Consider the following 24,018-nt stretch of genomic DNA (forward strand, 5'->3'; position numbering starts at 1 on the left):
ACCGTGGACAGAAGTGGACTGGGCTCGCTGAGGAAATTCCAGGGATTTTTCAGGCCAATGAACATTTCTCTTCCCCAAACTCGTGCAGAGAACTCAGAAAGCCCCCAAGACTGGGGCCACCAAATTTATGTTTCGTGACGCACATTCCAAGTTTGTACTCTGACCATGAGTGATGGGGTCAAGTCCCCACGGCCATGGCTCCTGGCAGAGCAAACAGAAGCCAGGCCACAGGGCAAGGTTCACCAGCCCTCACGGAAGCTCTGCTTCCCACACTCGCCCGGCTGGGCTATGGCCTGCCCCCTGCGAGGCCTCACTGAGCGCCTGGTGCCCACTCCCTGCTGGCTCCAGACCAAGACGCAGCCCGTCCTCAGGTGGCGTCTAGCCTGCTCTCCCTCTGGGGAGCCCCTCACATGGCAGAGTCTCTGAAAGAAAGCAGGGCCCCCAAATCAGAAGGGAAGAGTCCTCTGGTGCATAGTAAGCACCCGCTCGCTCGCTGGAGATAACATGCAGGGACCTGCTGTTTTGACAGTGGGAGGTCAGGGAGAAAGGAAGAGGAAGGAGCTCGAGAGTGCAGGCCAGAGGCACACAGCAGACTGTACTCACAGCCCAAGGAGCCAGGCCACCGCACAGGTAGAGAGGGGAGGGTGGGGAGGGTCCACCCTGCACCCTCACACTTGGGGCAGGGAGGAGGCAGTCAGCAAAGGTCAGCGCAGGGCACGGCGGGCACCAAGCGGCACTGAGATGGCGACCGCTTCTCAACAAAAACGCATTTGCATGAAGCTGTCCTGGCTCTGCGGGGGAGAGGGGCTGCTGGGGTGTGTCCCAGCTTAGGGTGTATTCTGCAAGTGTTTGCTCTTTCTTCTCCCTTGGCGTTTCCTAAATTTATAACACCCCAACTTGTTCGGGCCTCCTGTGATGTGCGGAAGTTTTGTCCAGCTTGGCTAAAGTGGAAAGGGGACCCGGTGGACGAGGGACACTGCAGGTAGGCTCTGTCCCCCGCCCCCTGCCAGGGAGCTTCCCTCCCACCGCCCTGCTCTGCCAGGTACCACCACGGGCTGTGTGGGTGTGGGGCGGGTGGCTGTCTCAGGTGCTGACGGAACACATATGGCCAAGTCCGTCTTCATCTGGAACTCAGGGGTCCCTGTGCGGGGTCAGTAAGTCCCAGCTGGATGCTGTCATCTCCTCTTTGAAGAGATCAGACAACCTAGGGTCACTTGTGACGTCAAGCAGAGAGACCAAGATAAAGAGGAAAACAAAGACCCTGAAGGAAATAGCGAAGTGGGGGGACGGGAGGGAGCTCCCCACCCCAGTCACCTCCCCTGAGGACACGGCTTTACACTCAGCACCACCGATGTCCTCTGGTGGGGCCATCGGCACCCAGGATGGTGTCCGGTAGCATCCCTGGCCCCGACCGGCTGGGTGCCAGTGGCCTCCTCACCCCAGCTGCCACAACCAAGTACGTCTCCAGGTCTTGCCAAGGGTCCCCTGGCCTGGGGGCAAAGTCACCTGGTGGAAAACCACCATTTTAGAGCCAATACTCACTCACCTGTCAGTGTCGAATGCCAAAGACGGAGGCAGAGGCAAGTGGTTCAAAATCTGGAACAGATGGTGGAAGCCGGTGGGACCGTACAGCCCACCCACCACTGTACAGAGCTGTCGGCACCGCCAAACCTCGGCTCTCACACGTCTCCCATCTCCGACGACTCCGTTCTCTCCCAAGCTGTTCTTGGGGAAAATGTCTCGGGTGCCGAACAAAACTTCGGTTCTCGGCCCGACAACCCTTCCGTGCTGACACCTGCGTGTTAGCTCGTGTGTCTCTCAGGCGGCAGACAAAGGAGGGGTGTGCACGTGTGAGCCTGTTTGTGCACAACTCGCCTCGAGAGCAGTCTTCGGGATGAATGATTGAACGCTCGCTGCTAACACACGGGGGAGGCCTGCTCAGTAAGTGCGCAGACCCCAGGGAAGCTGGACACCTTCCCTGCCGGTCCCGCTTTACAGAACCCAAGCTCCGGTCTGCGTGGAACGCTCGTGGGCTGGGTGCGCTTCCAAAGAGTCCCTCTGTGTTAATGCAGAGGCTGCTTCTTAAATCTTATCCCAGAAGTCGGATCTTTCTTGAATTTATTTTTAGAGTGTTTTCTCTTTTGGTTCTTTGAGGGAAAACTTGTCCAATGTTTTGTGAACTGGCATTATGAGTAGAATGGCGGTTACCAGGAGCTGCAGGGGGTGGGGGAGGGTGCAGGGAGAGGTTGGTCAGGGTGCAGACGTGCATCACGTCTCGTGCAGAGTTTCCTGGTGAAACATCAAACCACCCAGGTGAGTCACAGCCCAGATTTGGCGTCCTGCCACTTCTGCCTTTTCCCAAAACAAAAATCGCCTTTGAAAGGGAAGAGATTTCAGATCATCGATGAGATTCAGGAAAATACAATGGGACAGCTGATGGTGACTGGAAGAACTGTGTGAGGTCCCAAGGTGTCTACTTTGAAGGGAACCAAGGTGTCATTGTCCTGTGTACCATGTTTCTTGTATTTTGTATCTTCTTCAGTAAATGTCTCTAAGTTTCATAGTGCATGGCCGGTTATCTTCTGGACAGACCTCGTATGTGACAGGACGTGGTGAGAGGTGAGATTCTGCACCACACACGTGTATCCAATCAATACCCTCTACACAGTGTGAACTCACACAGTGTTATGTGTCCATTAACCCAATAAATCTGGGGAAAAATTAAAAGTCACAATATGAAAAAAAATGACCTTGAATACCTCAGACCAAAAAAAGGTGCTGAAGCCATCTCTGTGACAAGCTGGCCAGGGACACACAGTGAGGACTGATTTCCGTTTGGCGAACGAGACTCCCGGCCATAGAAGCGGGGGTCCGGGTGCGTCTGGCGGAGACGCCTCTTGGGGAGGAAGATGGTCGGTGACGCTGGCGCAGCAAACCCAGCACAGACAAGTCGAGACGAGCCCCATGGGCTGAGGCTCCTTGGTCTAGGGTGAGGAGAGGGCCTCCGCATCTCATTGCAACCACTCAGAGATTGCTCCCCGTCCCACCAGGAGGCCAGGTGGCCCCTGAGGGGCCCAGAAGGGCACCACACAAAACATCGGACCTGGGCGGTGAACGTTTATCTTGACAGCCTGCCTGAGACTTTCCCATTTGCTTTGCAGGCCATGGCGGATCAATTGTGTTTTTCTTGTACAAAGCAGCAGGAATGCTAACAGTTGAATCTTGTGTTACCACAAAAAACAGCATTCCTGGGGAACTTCATATTCTGCAGGGGGAGGGGGGAGGAGGAGAAAAACTCCACCCCACCCCCACAATCTCAGTTCTTGTGCTGATTAAGTCGCTCTCAGCTTTGCAAAGGCACTGGCTGCTTTGGGGAGCACCTTTGAAGCTGGGGAGCTTCCTCAAGGTGTCAAGGGCTCCCCATCAGCTTCTCGTGGCAAAGTTCCCTGCATCGTGGTGGCTACGTTTTCTGGGGACTGCAGGAACCCCAGCGATGTGGAGACAGAAGGGAACAAATGAGGAGCTCCCTCCCCCATCCTCCCTGCCCCAGCTCATGCAAAATGCCTTCCCGGCACACATCCCAAGGTCTCATCACCCCACTGCAGGAGCAGCTGGCTGGAGCCCAGGGTTCTCAGACACTGGGAACACAGCTGCTGGGCTCGGATGGTGTGGCTGCCAGCAAGAGCGTGGTGTCGCAACACCCTTAATGATGCAACACAAACAAAAGTCATTGTAGGTGGCCGGATGGATAAATGCCAAGATCAAGTCCACTCCATTTGTTAAGATGTGCTGGCAGCTTTTTTAGTTTATTAGGATATGACAAGCAATAATTACTTTTTGCCTTATTTGGCTCTTCTTAAATGCGGTCTTTTAATGTGAGTTTTTGTAACTACTAAGGCATATTTTATGGAACTTTCATAATACTGTGTGTATTCATTTCCTATAGCTGCTAGTATAAATCAGCCCAATTTGGTGGCTTAAAACAATCCAAATTTATTATCATGGAATTCCGCAGGTCAGAAAGGCGCAGTCAGGAAGAGGAAGGGAGAGAGAAGGGAGAGGAAGGGAGAGAGAGAGAAACAATTGTCAATTGGTTGCCTCCCGTACATGCCCTGACCAGGAATCGAACCCGCAACCTTTTGGTGTACAAGACAACACCCCAACCGACTGACCCACCCTAGCAGGGTTTTTTCTTTTTGTTTAAACTAAGTGCAGTTATTCTTTAATAACATTTCCTGGATTAGGAAAAAAGAGTGCTATGTCCCTGTCCCCCCCGCCCCGATGTTGGCCATAGCTGGAGGTGCACTTGTATTTAACACACATGACACAGGTGTTTGTGCGGTGGAAAGGCTCTACCAAGGGCCAGGCGACCCTGGGGGACCAGGGGGCCAGCCTCTAGGCCGTGGCCTTCAAACTGGGGGCACAGAAGTACCAAACACTTTTGAGGGGCACAGATACGGGGCCGGATGGCAGAACTCCAACATCCAGGTGCTTTTTTCTGAAGGAGACTTTCAGAGGGGCCGCTGGTCCCTGCTCTAGGGTTTGTTCTGGCCCCTGTGGTCAGAGACCCAGACTTGGGTGTTGTGGGGAGGACCCGGGGTCACAGCACAGACAGCAAGGCCCAAACTCCCCCTCTGCAGACACAGACCCCACCTCCTCCAAGGCCTCTACACCCCTCCTGAGGGCATGACCTGGCCAGGAAAGCCAAAGGGTTCGGGCCAGGGGCTCCAATGTCCACGAGTGTGGGTGGACTGATTTCCTGCATGGCCACAGTCTCACTCTGTCCCTGGACAAGAATCACACTCCACACACTCTGCCCACAAGGTGAAGGTGCGCTCTTGCCCGGGGCCCTGGAGCAGCAAGCGTGAGCCACAGTGGCCTCTGCAGTCCCCTCAGCACGCGGGAAGTTCGACACCGTGGTTGATGGAGTCAGCCGTGTCCACCTGCTTTACACTCACGTCTCATGCGATTCCTCCCCAAAGCTGGACGTCAGAGCTGAGTTCCCTCTAGTGTCCTTGCACACACACACACTGTGGTGCACACACAGGCACAGAGGCCGCACACACAGTTCACCAGGAACTCCAGCGGCATGGCTCCCCTCTTTAGCAAATGGCTCATTCTTTCACCCTTGTGTCTGCTGCATCGCTAAGGTGATGTGGTCAGGATGAAGTGCTGACTTGGCTTGCATTGAGCTTCCTCCCGAGTGCATGAGTTACGTGGGGTGGACACCGCTCCCATCCCAGCTGTTGCTGTATTCGGATAGCACATTCTCCATGACTGACATCCCAGCAGCTTCTGGAATCATCTCTGAAGTTCATATTAGCCCATGTCCATGAATCAACAAATGAAACCTGGCTGTTTCTCAGACAGAAAATTCCATTTGTCACTTGGTGGGACAAAGAGGACAGTGACAGGCAGATGTTTTCTACTTGTGGGGCACAAAATCTGCAGCTCTGGGTTTTTGACAAAAATATATTTGAGGCACATAAGAGGCAAAAATGCCAAGCAGAGAAATGAACCAGGCTTTAAAGAAATACTCCCACCCTTTTATGACTAGTCAGGGTTAAACTTAGAGCCTCTCTGAAGTGTAAGATTAACCAGGAACCAACAGCCACCTCCTAGGTGTCAGCAGAGCCTTGGCTGGCTGCCCAGCAGTTAGATGCTCAGGTACATGGCTCCCGAAGCTGCCGCAACTCAGGAAATCCCCGGCACAGGCAGGGAGGGGTCTTGCTGAGCTGACACCTGGTGGCACCTTGTAGCCTGTTGGTCCCGTGACTGTGGGCACTGACCTAGAAAAGAATTCATAGGCTTAATTTAAAATTTTTCAACCTCTGCTGCTACAAAATGCTCCCCCCCCCTGCAGAAATGAAGGAGAAAACAGGATTGCCCCTGACCTCTAGATTGCTGAAGGCTCGTCTCTGGAAATGTGACTTGCGGTGAAAAAATGGGCCTCAACCCCTCACAGGGAGTCACCTTCCCAGTAAGACCTGGCTCTTACATGTGGTGATTACTTACCCAAGTGACAACAAGTTGGTTGTTTTCATCGAATGCACGATTACTATTATAATGCTCACAACCCAGAAAAGAATTTTAGCATCTAATGCCTAGGAGTCATGGTCAGTGAAAGTGACTTTCATTTTCCATTGATTTGCATATTTAGCTGCCAAGAAGTAAGAAGGAGTTCAAGAAAAGACTGTTGCACATAAAAATGTGCTAGAAGAAGCTCACTAGGAGGACATGACTGCAAAGGCATGGCCTACTCTCATGCCCACCCAAGGGACCCATGTGTGCTGGGTGTCACCCCATCACTGACAGGGACAAGGACGATGGTGGGCAGACCCCTCATCCTCAAGGAGCATCCAGCCCAGCAAAGGAGGGGAAAGGAGCGCCTGGCATCTGGATGGAGCTGAGGAGCTGCCGGATTGGAGAGAGCTGAGAGTTGGCTGCTCACCAAGTCCACACGCAGGCACATGCAGCCACAGACACCTTCACACATGTGAGTACCAGGGATAAGCATGGCCTGGGTCAATGCACAGAGAGGGGTTCACAGGCCACCTTGGTGGGGAGCGCACAAGACAGGTGCCAAGGCCAACAAGTCCTCTCTCTCAGATGGTGACCATGGTGAGGGGACAGGACCCTGGAGACAGTTGGGAGGAGGTGGGTGGGAGGGGCAACAGGGCAGCCTGAGGACTGCTGAGATCGGTGACTCCACAATGACAATGACCCTAGAACTCCCACATCGTCCACTTTCACGAGGCCTCTGACACACTAGGACCCGGGCAGCAGCAGCCCCCAGAGAATGTTCACATTGTCGAGTTTCTGTCCTTGTGAACTTTCATTGTTTTTAGCTGAGATTCATCTTCTGATTTAAGTATATTCCTCACAAATCCAAGCCAAGTTTAAACAAATGGCCTTGATTAAACGTTCACTCTGTCCCAGCTCCACAGCCTGCAGGAATGCAGCCAGACTTCAAGCACAACCGGAGTGCAGGGAAATCTCCAGCACGACAGCATGGCGAACTCTTCCTGAGGGAGCCCCCAACGTGTCCCCACACGGAAGAACGAAGCTGGAACCTCACCTCACGCCGCATCTAAACATTAACTCGAGGTATCCCCAAGTCCTAAGTAGGAGCTAAGACTGCAAAGCTCTCAAATGAAAACAGAGGGGAAAAGCTTTGTGACTTTGGATTGGGCAATGATTTCTTGGATTTGACACCAAAAGCACAAGCAACAAAAGAGAACAACAAATAAACTAGATCACATCAAAATTAAAAACTCTTGTGCACCAAAGGATACAATCATCAGCAGGAAAAGGCAGCCCACAGAATAAGAGAAAATATCCACAAGGCATATACCTGATAAAGGACTAGTATGCAGAATACATAAAGAACTCCTAAAATTCAACAAAAACAACACCCCCCACACCCACCCACCAAACAACCCTGATTTAAAGACAGGCAAAAAGCCCTGACCATTGTGGCTCAGCTGGTGGAGTTTCATCACACAAAGCGAAAATGCCTGGGCTGTGAGCCTGGTCCCCAGCTGGGATGCGTGCAAGAGGCAACTGATCAATGTTTCTCTCCCTCTTTTTTGTCCTCCTTCCCCTTCTCTCTAAACATAAATAAAAATGGGCAAAGAACTTCAGCACACATGTCTGCAAAGAAGATATAAAAACTGGCAATAAGCAGATGAAAAGATGCTCAACATCACTAATCATTAGGGAAATGCAGATCAAAGCCATGATGAGATAGAACATCATACCCACTAGGACGGCTCATACTGAAGCAACAATAACAAGCAAAGCAAAGCAAAAACAAAACAAAACAAAACAAAACCAGAGAGTGTTGGCAAGGAGACACAAGACCCGGAACCCTTAAGCACTGTGGGCAGGAATGTGAGATGGGGTGGCCATGGTGGAAAACAGTGTGATGGTTCTTCATAACTTCAACACAGACCTGCCATGTGACCCAGCAATCTCAACTCTGGGTCTGCACCCCAAAGAGGTGCAAGCAGTGACTTGGCTCTTTGCACACCCACGTTCACAGTGGCGTTATTCACAGCCAAGAAGTGGAAGGAAACAACCCAAATATCCATCAAAAGATGACGGGATAAGTAAAACGTGGTCCACCCATACAGCGAGACATTATTCCACCTTAAAGTGGAGGAACGTTCTGGAAGCACATTCTGCCACAACACAGGTGAACCTTGGGGCTGTGATGCCTAGTGAAACAAGCCAAACATAAAAAGACAAGTACCACATGATTCCACTCAGAAGAGGTGACATTTATAGAGACAAAAAGTGGATGATGGTTGCCAGGGGCCAAGGCGAAGGGAAATTATTTGATGCGGAGAGTTTCAGTTTGGGAGGATGAGAAAGTTCCAGAGACAAGCAGTGGTGAGGGCTGCATAACATTGTGAATGTGCTTAATCCCACTGGGCTGTGCCCTTAGATGCGGTTAAAATGGTGAATCACCTATTATACATATTTTACCACAATTCTAAAAATTAAGTACCTGTGGGAGTAGTGAGGGGTAAGTGCAGACAACTGTCATTGAACAACAATAAAATAATTAAAAAATTAAGTACCTACACATAACTACATATACATTTTAAAGCATTAAGCTTTATAGCTCATTCAATTCTTTATAGCCATATCGAAGTCAGTGTTAAGCTCTGCAGCACTGAAACAAAAAACCGGAAATAACGCACTATGTCACCTTCTTTGCATTAGTTATCTTTAAAGGGAAGGTTAGGAATGACCTCAACTTTTATTTCTGCTACAGTTGTGATTTTAAGCTGAGAGATATTAAATAATTTAAGTTTGAAAAAGAGTATTAGAATGTGTAAGTGGACTTGATCTGTTATAAGCTTAACTTGTTTGATAAATGAGAGTAATTTAAGTGTTTGAGACGTTTGGTTTGTGTTGTCAATACCTTGCCAAGTACCTGAAATGCTGAAAAAAAATGGATACAATACAGTGTCGTTGAACTTAAAACACTACAGGAGCTTACCTTTAATTAAAAGCAGATCAACAGCTTCCAGTCAAGATGGAGGTGTAAGTAGACACAGCTCACCTCATAGCACAACCATAAGAAGGAACACAGCTAACTTATAAAAGAAGAACACGTAGAACGGTATGGAAGTCCAACAACCAAGGATTTAAAGAAGCCAGATTCGTCCAGCTGTGTAGGAGGAGATGGGGAGTTATCGCAGAGAGGGCTCAGTATGGTGCAGTGAGCTGGGGGCAGAGAGGCAGCGAGATGGTGCAATGGGTAGACCCACACTCACGTGTGGTGGATAAATATCAGGGGGACACCTTGTGAGCGAGCGAGCCCAGCCCCAGGCCAGACCACACAGCCCAGGGCTCCAGTGCTGAGAAAAATGAAGCCTCATCATTTCTGGCTGTAAGCCCATTGGGGGTTGGGGCCACAGAGGCAACTGCCAGAACATATGCAAAGCTACCCACCCTGGGAACTACAAGCAAGACAGCAGCTGAGGGGCACCAGTCGCACACAGGAAGTGGGTGAAGTGACTGGAGATGGGGCAAGGACTGGGCAAGTGCCCAGCAGTCAGCCAGCAGCAGCATTCTCCCCTCTTAACTCCGCCCCCACACACAGAGCTTTGGTTGCCTTGCCCTGGCAAGAACCCAAGGCTCCACCCCACATGACTTCACAGGTGCACTAAAACAGAATCGAAGGGTTCTACCTAGTACCCAGACAGAGGAAGGCTGCCAAAATTAGGAGACAAACAAATATGGCCCAAATAAAGGAACAGAACAGAACCGCAGAAAAAGAACTAAGCAATGTGGAAATAGCCAACCTATCAGATGCAGAGTTCAAATCACCAGCGGTCAGAATGCTCACAGATCTCACTGAGCACAGCAAACGCATAAGGAAAAAAAACGAAGGCTCTGGCAAAGGGAATAAAGTAAAACCCACAGGAAACCAACCATGAAGAGAAGGAAGCTGAGATTCAACTCACTGATTTGGAACATAAGCAAGAAATAGACATTCAACTAGAACAAAATGAAGAAACAAGAATTCAAAAAAAACAAGGAGAGTTTGAGAAGACTCTGGGACATTGCCAAACATTCCAACATCCGAATCATAGGGATGCCAGAAGAAGAAGAGGAAGAGCAAGAAACTGAAAACTTACTTCAAAAAATAATGAAATAAAACTTCCCTAAGTTTGTAAAAGAAATAGACATACAAGTCCAGGAAGCACAGACAGTCTCGAACAAGTTGGACCCAAAGAGGCAACACCAAGACTCATCATGATTAAAATGTCAAAGATTAAAGATAAAGAGAGAATCTTAAAAGCAGCAAAACAAAAGGAGAGAGTTACCTACAAAGGAGTTCCCATAAGGCTGTCAGCTGATTTCTCAAAAGAGACCTTATAGGCAAGAAGGGGCTGGAAAGAAGTATTTGAAGTCATGAAAGGCAAGGACCTACATCCAAGATTGCTCTATCCAGCCAAGCTTTCATTTAGAATGGAAGGCAGATAAAGTGCTTCCCAGATATGGTCAAGTTAAAGGAGGTCTTCATCACCACACCATTATTATACGAAATGTTAAAGGGGCTTATTTAGGAAAAAGAAGAAGATTGAAACTATAAACATTAAAATTACAACAAACTATTTCTGGCCAAGATGGAGGCGTAGGTGGAAACACTGTGCCTCCTTAAACAACCAAGTTTAAAGACAACAAAGTTTTAGTAACAAAAACGCAACCAAAACACAGAAAATTGAACTGTATAAAAGTCCGACAACAACGAACCATTCAGCCAGACTGGTAAGAGGGGTGGAGTCAGCGGCTGGCAGGAAAAGGTGGCCAGACCGACCCAGCCACGCAGGCGGCATTTGGCAGATCCCAGACAAGGGGTGGCAACGGGCAAACTCAGTGAGGGGGCAAGGTGGCTGGCTGACCATGGTCACACATTCCCACGCACAGATAAACTGGGCAGAGGAGCAAGCAGTGAGACAGACAGCTCAACCCAGGGCCCCAAGGCGGGGAAATAAAGCCTAAAAGCACCAATTGGAAAGACTTTCAGGGTCAAGGTGCTGGGAGAAGCTCCCAGGCTCACAGAGTTCTCTGGAGAGACCCACAGGGTCCTGGAGGGTGCACAGGCCCACACACCCAGGAACCAGCACCAGAAGGGCCCAATTTGCTTGCAGGAAGCAGCAGAGGGGACCAAAATCCAAGAGAGAGCAGAACAAACACCATTGCCCCTCTCTGACCCCACTCGCACATACAGCATCACAACCCAGCAACTGGGTCACCCAGCCCTGGTAAACACCTAAGGCTCCGCACCTCATACATAACAGGCGTGAACAAACCAAAATATTATGGCTCAAGAAGAACAGCTCAAAGCCCCAGAGCCAATACTTCTAAGTGACCAAGAGATAGCCAACCTATCACATGCATAGTTCAAAACACTGGTGATCAGGATGCTCACAGAACTGGTTGATTTTAGTCACAAATTAGAGGAACAAATGAAGGCTAAACTAAGGAGAATGCACAGGAAACCAATAGTGATGGAAAAAAACTGAGACTCAAATCAACGGAGTGGATCAGAAGGAAGAAAAAAATGACCAAACAGAAAAGAATGAAGAAGCAAGAATTCAAAAAAAAATGAGGAGAGGCTTAGGAACCTCCAGGACATCTTTAAACATTCCAACATCCAAATTATAGGAATACCAGAAGGGGAAGAGGAAGAGCAAGAAATTGAAAACTTATTTGAACAAATAATAAAGCAGAACTTCCCCAAGCTGGCAAAGGAAATAGACTTCCAGGAAATCCAGGAAGCTCAGAGAGTCCCAAAGAAGTTGGACCCAAGAAGGAACACACCAAGGCACATCTTAATACATTAGCCAAGATTAAAATGAAGGGGAGAATCCTAGAAGCAGCAAGAGATAAGGGGACAGTCACCTACAAAGGAGTTCCCATCAGACTGTCAGCTGATTTCTCAGAAGAGACCTTACAGGCAAGAAGGGGCTGGAAAGAAGTATTCCAACTCATGAAATTCAAAGACCTACATCCAAGATTGCTTTATCCAGCAAAGCTTTCATTTAGAATGGAAGGGCAGATAAAGTGCTTCTCAGATAAGGTCAAATTCAAGGAATTCATCACCAAGCCCTTATTATATAAAATGTTAAAGGGACTTACCTAAGAAGAAGAAGATATGAACAGTGAAAGGACAGCAAACTCACAGTTATTAAGAACCACACCTAAAATAAAAGCAAACTAAGAGGACAGCTAAATCAGGAAGAGAACCATAGAAATGAAGATCACATGGAGGGTTAGCAACACAGGAGTGGGAAAAGGAGAAGGGGGAAGAAGGTACAGAAAATAAGTAGTATAGATGGTAGGTAGAAAATAGGGGGGAGGGCAAGAATAGTATGGGAAATATAGAGTCTAAAGAACTTGAGACACATGGTCATAAACTAAAGGGGGGGAATGGTGGGGGAGAGGGTGTGCAGGGTGGAGGGGAATGAAGGGGGGAAATAAAACAACTGTAATGGCATAATTAATAAGATATATATATATATTTAAATATTTTATTTATTTATTTATTTTTAGAGAGAGGGGAAGGGAAGGAGAAAGAATGGGAGAGAAACATCAATGTGTGGTTGCTTCTCATGTGTCCCCTACTGGGGACCTGGCCTGCAACCCAGGCATGTGTCCTGACTGGGAATCGAACCAGCAACCCTTTGCTTCACAGGCTCGTGCTCAATCCACTGAGCTACACCAGCCAGGGCTAATCAGATATATTTTAAAAAATAAAATAAAATTTCAGGGAAGAGAAAAAAAAAAGAATAGTATAGGAAATATAGAAGCCTAAGAACTTACATGCTCAACCATGGACATGAACTAAGCGGCAGGGTGGTGGGGGAACTGCTGGAGGGAAGGGAGGAACCAGGAAGAGGCGGGGCAAAGGGGGAAAAATGGGGACAACTATAATGGCATAATCAATAAAATATACATTAGAAAAAAACAAAGTACAGAGGAGACATATAAAAACAAGCTGATCAACAACAATTGAAGTAAAGAAGGCACAAAACACCTGGGAAAGGCTGTGGAGTCTCAACGCTTGCCCATCCCGAACCTGGTTAACCAGCTGAACTTGTTTTCAGACAATGAAATACCTGGTGAGGAACATCCCGGGGTAGTGAGGGAAGAGTGGCATGTGCTGAGTAAGAGATAACATGTCTATGGGGCCTCAAGAATAGTCACCCTCTCAGTCTCCCTAAAATGTGTCTTATTGTCTCTGCCATGACAACACATCCCATTGACCATTCCCTTCCAAAGTGAGAGGTGTCCCTTCAGGAAGCACAGCTATGTGACTAAACATGGGCTAAAGGGAGGCACGCTGGCCCTGCCCGGAGGGGTGCCTGCAGGGAGGGCGAGGAGCCCGTGCTGGGCAGCAAGGCCTTCTCCAGCACTTGCTGGACTGTGATGAAGAGGGTCAGACCCCTCCCCACGGAAATATGGAGGAAATGGCTGCTCTTCTAGCAAAACAGAAATGACCAAAATCAATCCTTAGAAGAACTGGAATATTTGAACAGTCCAACTTCCATATCAGAAATTAAGAAGGTGATTAAAGATCTAACATTGGAAAAACTCAGCCCATTTGAATTTGATGTACTTTTTAAAAAGATATTTTGAACTTGTGCAAACTTCTTTAGATAACAGGAGAAGATGGAAAGCATTCCTTAATTTATGAAAATACCACTTCATCAACTAGCATATGGAAACCACGTGCTTCAAGGAAGCCTACAGATGCAAATACTCTGAATAAAATAACCACAAAACGACTCTACCAATGTATCAAACACGTGCTCATGTATCCAGGCAACTACACGGCCACCAAGCAGGGTCTGCTTAGCAGTGCAAAGATGGTCCGAGAGCAGGACATCGATCAGTGTTAAGAAGAAAAACTAGTGGAGGGAGAAAGATGCAGAGAGTCCAGGCTCAGCAGTCAGAGCTGCCCTTACTCGGTCTGTGTGGGGAGGTCTGAGGAGTCCAGAGACGGTGCAGGACTGAGCCAGGGTGAACAGCGGGGGTGAGTGCCAGGAGCATAGCGAAGGCTTGGTGAGGTGTAAGGTCCATCCTGCAATGGACGGGAAAACTTCTGGGTGACAGAAAACATTGTGGTGGTGAAGGGACTAAAAGGTGGGAAAGGGCTTGCTCTTGGTTATGACATTTGACTGTAGACCACAGACACCCAACTCAAACTGGCAGATGTGGACAGGAAATTTACTGAAGGGTCACTGTGGGTGTCCGGAGCCCAGGCCAGGCACAGCTGATCTCAGGGACATCTGCCACCAGAATCTGGTCTCAGCCCTCCTCTCTGCTCCTCTCTGGGGCTGGATGCCACCCTCCTTGTGTTCCTGCTCCCCACTGTTCTAGTCTACATGGCAGGGACATGGGCCCTTCGAAATCTGAAAACGTCTCATCCTTCTGTCCAGGTGTCACGGGCAAGTGGCTGTGGCCACAGATCCACGCTCCCGAGAAAGGTCTGAAGGGCCAGCCTGGGCCCTGCACCTGCCCTGGTCACAGGGCAGGGCCAGGCTGTCCCAGGGACAGCAGTTTGGCAGTTCACTCCATGCCTCTCCATCCTCTCGTCCTCCCCTGGCCCCTCACAGGAAGCTGCAAATGGCACTCAGGCATGCCAGGCTACAGTCACATCAGCCAGATTATGCTGGGGCCTCAAAGGAGCTGGGAAGTTTTACGACTTATTTGGGAGCCACAGTAATGGTAAAAGTTAGCAAGATAGTTCCGAGGGGCGTGGGTGCTCACAACAGTTTTAACCCTCCCGCCCACCTGATCGAGGGAGTGCTGTGATGGCCTCCATTTACAGACAGGGAAACGGAGGCAGATCTTGCACACAGTCAGACAACTAGCCACCCAGGTGTGCAAGCACTGGTTTGGGCTCCTGATTCCTCCCATGCCTGCTTCCCTGGACTGGTGGCATGTATTCGGGAGAGGCTCCCCGCCCTGGGCCCTGCCTCCCCTGCCGCCCCTTCATCTGTGGACATCTGTGCTGTAGACTCAAAGCGGGAGGAGGAGCAGGAGTGTTGAAGGCTGGAGCTGGGAGGGCAAGAGTCTCATGTCTTCAGACTGCCGGTTTTCCCCAGGTCTTTGGGTCTAAAGTACTGGGACAAGGGGCTGGGCCAGAGGAAAACTGGTACCAGCCATTTGAGGGTTGCTGACAATAATCGGCTCTGGTTCCGCCCAGACTTGCCTGTTTGCTAGAACTCTTCTTCCAAAGGCCCCCCAAAATGCAGACACACTGCATGGGCCCCTGAGCCAAAGTGTCCCCAAGCACATCACTGACTAAAACCCAGGCATGGTGGGCCTAGGAGAGAAGAGCCTCCCCCAGGGGCTCCTGGATGCTGGTGTGCGGGGCACTGTTGGAAGGAAGATGAAAGCACTGAGGAGGAAAGTGGAGCCCAGGGACCTCGGAGCCCCTGGTGCAAAGGCTGAGCCCTAAGGACAGTCAGGGGCCAGACGGGGGCCACAGCAGCTTGGGCACAGGTGGTATGGGGGCCTGAGGGCTGAGCAGGGGGCTCATGGCCGGGTGGAGGCCTCTTCTGAGTGGCAAAGCTCTGCAGCCTCTGGGTGAGTCTGTGAGCAGCAAGGGCTGCCCAGAGGAGCAGGGCCTGGGCAGATGCAGGTGGAAGGGGGCTGAGGGGAGGGGGGGTGTATCTGCAGGCCCGGCCCACACTGGGCTTTGCTCCAAGAGAGAAAGCTGAGAGGACGTGAACTTCCCCAGATGGAATTCCCCAGGGTCCCCCTTCCACCCTAACCCCGGAGCAGCTGAAAATCAAGCAGCAAACACCATCCATGGAAGGACCAGTGGAAACAGAACCACCAAGTGAAAAGGAGGAAAGTTGGGAAGAACCATTCTCCCTGTAGGGGAAATACCAACCTCTGTAAAACTCCAATGACCAGGAAGGAGTAAAAAGGAAAAGAAAAATAAAACCAGCAGGAGTCATTAAATGTTCTTTTTCACAAACCCAGGAAAACACAGAACCTACTTGTAAAAAAATTTTTGAAGGGAAAATAATTCTTTCAGGCTACTAGTTTCACTCAGTAAAACTTAAGGAATCCTTGCCCGTAGGAAATAAGGACTGGGGTGGACATGAGACGGACTGGATTTGGGTGGGAGCACTGAGACAGAAATGAGAACAGATGGAAACAAGTAATTGGAACAAAGATGTGGCGATGCCTTTAAGGGACATTCACAGACTAAAACTAGGGACTCACCAGGTGGATACCTGATTTTTCCAGATGAAGAAATGTGAATAAATAGAACAGAGACAATAATCAAAGATATAATAGAAGAAACTTCCTTGATCTGGCGATAGATCTCAACCTATTTAACAAAAGAACTCAGCGGGTTTCAAGCAAAATCAATGAATGTTTTATATCAAATATAAAGTCCTCAGGAAAGGGGACTTCCAGCCAAGATGGAGGTATAGGTAGACACACTGTGCCTCCTTGCACAACCAAAAGAAGGACAACAACAATTTAAAAACAAAAAACAACCAGAAATGACAGAAAATCACACTATATGGAAGTCCAACAACCAAGAAGTTAAAGAAGACCCATTCACCCAGAGTGGTAGGAGGAGTGCAAATGGGCAGCTGGGCAGAGAGGACTCACAGCAAGGCAGCAGCTGGTGGACCCGGTGGTCCCACATTCATGTGCAGGTGAACCAGGAGGAACACCTGGGCAGTGAGACGGACCACACAACCCAGGGCTCCAGCGTGGGCAAATAAAGCCTCAAAACACTGTTTGACGTGGGCAAATAAAGCCTCAAACACCTGTGGGGGTTGACGCAGAAAGAGAAACTCTCAGCCTCACAGGAGAGTTCGTTGAAGAGACCCACAGGGTCCTAGAATGTACACAAACCCACCACCGGGATCAGCACCAGAAGGGCCCAGTTTGCTTGTGGGAAGTGGGGGAAGTGACTGAAATGCAGCAGAGAGTGAAGCAAGGGCACTGTTCTCTCTCAGACCCTTTCCCCACATACTGCGTCACAACACAGCCACATGGGTTGCCCCGCTCTGGTGAACACCTAAGACTCCTCCCCTCACTATCCAACAGGTGCACAGAGACAAAAAAAAATGGCCCAAATGAAAGAACAGATTAAAGCTCCAGAAAAAAATACAACTAAGCGACAAAGAGATAGCCAACCTATCAGATGCACAGTTCAAAACACTGGTAATCAGGATGCTCACAGAATTGGCTGAATATGGTCACAAATTAGAGAAAAAAGTGAAGGCTCTGCTAAGTGAAATAAAGGAAAATGTACAGGGAACCAACAGTGATGGAAAGGAAACTGGGACTCAGGTCAACAGTATGGAGCAGAAGGAAGAAAGAAACATTCAACCAGAACAGAATAAAACAAAATTTTTAAAAAATGAGTAGAGGCCTAGGAACCTCCAGGACATCTTTAAACGTTCTAACATCCGAATTATAGGGATACCAGAAAGGGAAGAGGAAGAGCAAGAAATTGAAAACTTATTTGAAAACATAATGAAGGAGAACTCCCCCAATCTGGCAAAGGAAATAGACTTCCAGGAAATCCAGGAAGCTCAGAGAGTCTCAAACAAATTGGACCCAAGAAGGAACACACCAAGGCACATCATAATTACATTACCCAAGATTAAAAATAAGGAGAGAATCTTAGAAGCAGCAAGAGAAAAGGAGAGAGTTACCTACAAAGGAGTTCCCATCAGACTGTCAGCTGATTTCTCAAAAGAGACCTTACAGGCAAGAAGGGGCTGGAAAGAAGTATTCCAAGTCATGAAATCCAAGGACCTACATCAAGGATTGCTCTATCCAGCCAAGCTTTCATTTAGAATGGAAGGCAGACAAAGTGCTTCTCAGATAAGGTCAAGTTCAAGGAGTTCATCACCGAGCCCCTATTTTATAAAATGTCAAAGGGATTTATCTAGAAAAAAGAAGATAAAAATATGAACAGTAAAATGACAGCAAACTCACAGTAATTAACAACCACACCTAAAACAAAAACAAAAGCAAACTAAGCAAACAAGTAGAACAGGAACAGAACGACAGAAAGGGAGATCACATGGAGGGTTAGCAACAGGGGAGTGGGAGGAAGAGAAGGGAGGAGAAGGTACAGAGAATAAGTAGCATAGATGGTAGGTAGAAAATAGATAGGGGGAGGCTAAGAATAGTATAGGAAATGTAGAAGCCGAAGAACATACGAACAACCCATGGACATGAACTAAAGGGGGGGATGTGGGTGGGAGGGGGTATGTAGGGCAGAGGGGAATGAAGGGGGGAAATGGGACAACCGTAATAGCATAATCAATATAATATATATTTTTAAAAATCAGGAAAGTACACAGAAAGTCGGAGCAGCCCGAGAGAGTTCCACGCGAACACCAGGGGTCAATGAACATGGACATAGTGTCATGGCTGCAAACCCAGGCTTCGGTCCCCAGCCAGGTCATTGCAGGGGGACCTGCTGCCCATCACATGGGGGACCAGAAACTGTACTGAGAACATTTCCTCCCTGGAAGACTCACTCATTAAATTTACCCAGACAAACGGCGGTGACTCAAAGTAAAGACCTACAAACAGGGAACGCTGGACTGGGGGAAGAGAGGTGACTAAAGTTAGAATTATAGTCCAAGCAGATTTTGTGAATGAAACCCCAAAATTACAAAAGAACTGTCAGTACAGCTCAAACCTTCTCCACCTTATTAGAGACGGGGGCTCTTCGGGGTCTCACTGCCAAGGAGTCAAAGATGCACACGGTGGGTAGGACCCAGGAGAAGGGGCGCACCATCCCGTCCACAGCTGGCAGCACAGTCTCGCTGCCCCCTGCCCACCCCAGGGCCCTTCCTCCGTGCCTCACATAAGAAAGCACACTGGTCCCCATCCGACCCCACGACCTGCACCCTTAGCTCAGCCAACTACCTCCTGCCTGGCCCTCCACACCTTCTGGTGCTTCATAGCTTCCTGGCATAATTCTACTTATTGCACTTGTGTAGTAACGGGGTTCTCCAGAGGAACAGAACCAAGAGGGGATATTTCTCTCTCTCTCTCTCTTTTATATCTAGAAGGAGGTTTATTTTAAGGACTCAGCTCATGTGCTTCTGGCGCCAGGCAAGACCGAATTCAGCAGGGCAGGCCAGAGACCCAGGGAAGGGTGGATGGTGCCGCTCTGGTCTGGAGGGAGGACTCCTACTTCCACAGGCAACCTCAGAGTGTTCTCTCTCGAGGCCCTCGCTGATCTGGCGGGGCCCGCCCACGTCACGGAGGACAGTCTGCTTCACTCAAACACTACTGACTCCCTGTTAATCTCGTCTAAAAAATATCTTCATGGTGGCATCCAGGTGTGTTTGACTGAACATCTGAGTGAAGTACGATGGTCAGTCAAGCTGATAGATGAAATTAACCATCATGCCTTGTCAATCCTTTAAAACTTAACTTTTGAAGAAGCTGTAAGGACAGGCAAATATTCCCCTTTCCGAGGAGTGGACAACCTAATCTCACCTCACACAACAGGGGCTATTTCTACCATTTATGTGGCTACTTATTATCACATTTTACAAATGGAAAGTTTCATTTTGAAGTACACAGTCACGGAAGGGGACAGGACCACAAAGGGCATCACCTCCCCTCCAGGACTGGTACACCTTCCTCCTACTTACTTTTTCAATGCGGAGAAAGTTGACATCAAATCACAGACATCACAGCATGCCTCCCAGAAATATTTCTGTGCACATGTCCAAAATAGTCAAATGCTTCTTACACAGCCAGAGAACATTCACACATTTAACAAAATCAAGATGAACTCTTTCGTAATGTCTAATTTTTCCAGACTGAGAAGAATATCTCCCACCGCCAGCCTCTCCCGAAGAAGATTCCTCCCAGGCCCCATTCGTGGTGCAAGTAGCATCCCTGGGGGGTCAGGCCCCCAGACCACATGCTTTGCCTGTGACACTGACAAGCTGGGGACAGGCCAGCTGCCCTGTAGGACAGCCGCTGTCCGGGTTTGCCTGGTGGCTCGTTTTTGACTTTTTTAAATCCTCACCTGAGGATATGTTGCTGATTTCAGAGTGAGAGGAAAGGAGAGGGGTGGGGGTAGGGAGAGAGAGAGAGGGAAGCATTTTACTGCTCTGCTGCACCGCTACCCTCTCTGAACTGAGAGCAAACCTGCGACTTGTTGGTGCCCGGGGTGATGTTCCAACCAACCGAGCCCGCCGGCTGGGGCTCGTTACTGGCTTTTCCATCCTGTTATTCTCACAGCTGGAACTTAGATCTACAGGCTTGTTAGATTTGAGTTAAGTGTTTTGGCAAAAGCGCCTTGCAGCTGCGGTCAGTTCACAGCGCTGTCCACAGCGAGAAACATGAAGTCCGTGTGTGACCCTGAAGTGGGGCCAGCCCCAGGGTCGAGCTTCTGCCAGTGATTTCAGATCAGTACATTGAAGTTGGCTGGGTGACCTAATGGGGGGAAAAGTCTTCTTTTTCAAACGAAAACTTACATAATCTGCAGCAACACAAGCTGGCAACCTCTGAAAACTCTCCATTTCCCAGCTGCTCTTGAAAGAGGTCGGCCTGGGCTTAGCCCCGGAGGACACCAGCAGGAGACTTCGTTCCGTCACTGGGCCGAGCCAACGCCAACAAAACTTCCCTCGCAGCCCAGAGGCCCAGCGGCATCATCGCCCGTCTCAGCTCCCTGCGGGCGACCCCCTTGTCTGGGGTCCCACCCTCACCCCCAGGCCCCCCCCATCCAAAGCCTCCAGGTCCTCACTGTCCCTCTGTCTGAAACCCGCACAGCCCTGGCTGGCCTGTCTTGCGTGTGCCCCGCAGGGCACAGCTGCTGGTAAAGAAACTCAGGGGCCAGCGCTGAGCAGCAGGGCAGGCACATGTGGATGCTGGCGGGGCCCGACCGTCACTTCTGCCATCGGCAGCGTCATCACCACCATCTCCTGAGCTGGCCGCCAAGTCTCCTGCGGGCCTGCTGGCACCAGGCCTGTTCCCTCACTGTGAGCAGGGTGACGGCCTGGCAAGGCGGGGCACGTAAGCTCCTTCTGTCCACAGGGGCCACCCCCATCCTGCCAGCTCCCCCAGCACTGCCCTCCGACCCCCTCCCGGGCCCCACCTGGGGACATACTGTCGTCCTGCCTGCAGTGTGGGCCAGTAGCAGGTCTTGTCACTGAATCGTGTTTCGAGAAAGGGGGCCTCTTCCGGTGGGACAGATGGGAACAGAGCAGGGACGTGAAGGACGGCGCCAGGCTGCCGAGCACCCCCACCTCCAGGGCACGTCACTGTTTCTCAGAGTGGCTGTCCTTCCTCTCGCTTTTCCCACAGCACTGTCTTCACGTCACCTCACAAACGTCCTCCAGGTCCTGAAAGCAGCTCCAGACTTGGCTCGAGATGAGGCGGCGCCCTGGGCCAGCACAGCCGGCCCCACCCACCCAGGCTGAGGGGCAGGGTGAACAGAGACGGGCCAGGCCTGTCCATGGTGGTGGCCGCAGAGTGGCACCAGGCTCTGCCACCCGGGCACCACGGAGAACCAGCTGGGCTCTCCTGGGGGAAAGACCTGGTTTGTGGGGTTTGCCCATTTCCGTGGCATAAGTGCACTCAGGCGGCTGATGTCAAGCTGCCAGCGGGGCAGCATCGCTGACCATGGGTTGGGAGGGTTGCCCACCCAGGTCCCAGTCTTTCTGTCCACATCCCATGGGTCACGCGCCCACCCCAACCACAGTGTGTAACTGGGTGCGTAGTTGTTTAGCCAGGCACGCTGCTGCCCTGAACTATACTATTGGCATTCTGCAAACACAAGCTCGGGGGGTCACTGAAAAGGGCCACCGTGTGCCCAGACTTGAGGCCTGGGTTTGGCCATCGGACATTCCTGTGAAGGACTCTGGGTCTGGAGCAAGCAACGCAGAAGCAGGGCGGTCTGGGCAGTGCTGTGGGAGAGGCTGCGGGGGGCAGCGCCACTGGCGGCCTCCCCTCCAGACCACCGTCTGGGCCGCCCTGGACCCACGGCTGTCTACACGAGACTGCTCGGGCCACCACACACACCCACGCACACCCACAGAGACACATGCAGACACACACACATGGCATCTGAGCACAGCAGTGGCGGGGGTTTATTCCGACGGGGTTGACATTAAGCACAGACTAGGAGCAGAGAGGGGGACCTGTGGCCCCCAGGTCAGGACGGGAGGTGGGCGAGTACCCGTCACAGGAGGGGCGACACAGGCGTGGCTGTGGATGAGATGCTCACAGTGTGGGCCTCAGACCCCTGAGCCAGCCCCTGCTTTAACAGGCCCCCTGAGGACTGTGGTGCATCCATCACCTCAGGGAAGACCAGGAGTGGGCGGGACTCTGAAGGGACACAGGCTAAACTCAGCAACGTGGTCAGCCAGGGGACTTGGGGCAGACTTCCCACACTGCCCCAGGATCACAGACCCCAAAGGTGTGGCTATGTCACTAACCGGCTGACCTGCCATCAGGGAGATCAGCCAGCAGCCTGGCCACATCACACAGGTTCTTGGAGAGCAGTTCCCTCGGGCGAGTACGGAGGGCGAGTCAGGCCTGGATGGCAGGGCTGGCCTGGAGATGGAGGGGACACTGGGCAAGGACCAAGGGCGGCCTCCAGGAACTGGGACGGACCCTGCCCAACAAGCAGCAGGAAAAGAGGGCCCAGTCCTCTCACCCAGGGTCTGAACCCCAACAGAGGCTGGAGGGAGCCCGACCGGCCCACGGTCCCGGGAAGACGCAGCCGGCAGCACCTTGATTTCAGCCTCGATCAGGGGTCCCAGCCCTGCTGCTGGGGCTTCCGGCCCACAGGTGAAGCTGACAAACGGGGGCGGGTTCTCCCAATTCCCTTGTTTATTTTTACTCTGGTAAAGTGTACACAACATGCAACTTACCATTTCAACGTGCGCCATTCAGTGTCAGTAAGTATATTCACAGTACTGTGCAACTATCACCTCTGTGTCGTTGCAGAACCTTCCACCCACCCAAACCTGCTGAGTGAAGCCCCAAGTTTAGATCTGTGAGGACGCAACCGGAGAAAGTAGCTGTGGGTCTCGGCCAAAGGCCATGGAAGTCTTGGGAAGTCCCTGTGGGACATTCACCAACTCCTGGGCCGCCACAGGTGGTCCGCTTCCTCCAGCCAAACCCGACCTCCCTCACTTTCTCCTCGCCTGTGCCCGGGGAAACCCACGCCCAGCGTGGGAGATGAGCTTTCAGGAGAACATTCTGCCCAGGGCAGACCTCAGACAGAGCAAGGAAGTGAACGTGACCTTTCTCCTGTCCCAAAGATCCCCAAGCAGGCCCCTGCTACCTGACAGGGAAAGAGGACGGCATCTGCCCTGTTCTTGACTTGGAGCATCCAAAGTGAGCAGGACATCTGCCCGGGGCTTTTCTGACATCCTGGCTGCCACCTGTGAACTTCTCCAGGGGAGGGGCTGGGCTCCAGGCAGCGGGAGGAGGCTGGTTAGCACTTGGCCTGTCTTTGGAGCTGGGGGGCTGCGGCAGTGAGAGGATCTTAAAGGACTCCCAGGATTAGCCTCTGGGCAAGCACTGGTGGTTCATCGCCAGAAAACTGCAGGACGGCTGCAGTCCCGGACCCTCCCCATCACCTGTCACGTCGTCGGGCACTTCTGATCTGCTGGGACCCACAACCGGGCCCTGATTCAGGTGCCTCCGTCCCAGAGAGGCGCTCTGGCAGAGGGCCTCTGATCGCGGGGGAACCCGCCCACATATCTGGGTGCCAGTGTGCGAACATTCACACACGCGTCCCAGCAGTGTGCAGATGAGTATGGCCCACCATGCCACAGTGGCCGCCTGCCTGTCCCCCCACTTCCAGAACCAGATGGGACAAGGGGTGGGGCTGTGGTAGGGGCATTTGGGATCCTCTTGGACCACACCAAGACTCTAGTCCTAGAATCTTCTTTCTGCCCATCAAAAAAGTGGAAGCACAATTAACCAAGTCAAACCTCTCTCTCCCCCCTCACACCT

General features: G+C 50.9%; 1 long non-coding RNA gene across 3 annotated transcripts; it reads left to right on the plus strand.

Moving 5' to 3' along the window:
- The first annotated feature begins 299 nt into the window (after nt 1–299).
- On the plus strand, nt 300–8,861 carry LOC119058789 (uncharacterized). Of its 3 annotated transcripts, XR_005084319.2 has the most exons (5): nt 300–630; nt 927–982; nt 2,543–2,619; nt 6,161–6,496; nt 6,940–8,861. It is a non-coding gene; the product is annotated as an uncharacterized LOC119058789 (long non-coding RNA). The 3 variants fall into 3 exon arrangements; XR_005084318.2 differs by lacking the exon at nt 300–630 and having other exon boundaries at nt 674–982; XR_008390213.1 differs by lacking the exons at nt 300–630; nt 2,543–2,619 and having other exon boundaries at nt 674–982.
- Nucleotides 8,862–24,018: the final 15,157 nt, after the last annotated feature.

The sequence above is a fragment of the Artibeus jamaicensis genome, unplaced genomic scaffold, assembly GCF_021234435.1.
Source record: "Artibeus jamaicensis isolate MK-2021 breed Jamaican fruit bat unplaced genomic scaffold, CSHL_Jam_final scaffold_474, whole genome shotgun sequence".
NCBI classification, from domain to species: domain Eukaryota; kingdom Metazoa; phylum Chordata; class Mammalia; order Chiroptera; family Phyllostomidae; genus Artibeus; species Artibeus jamaicensis.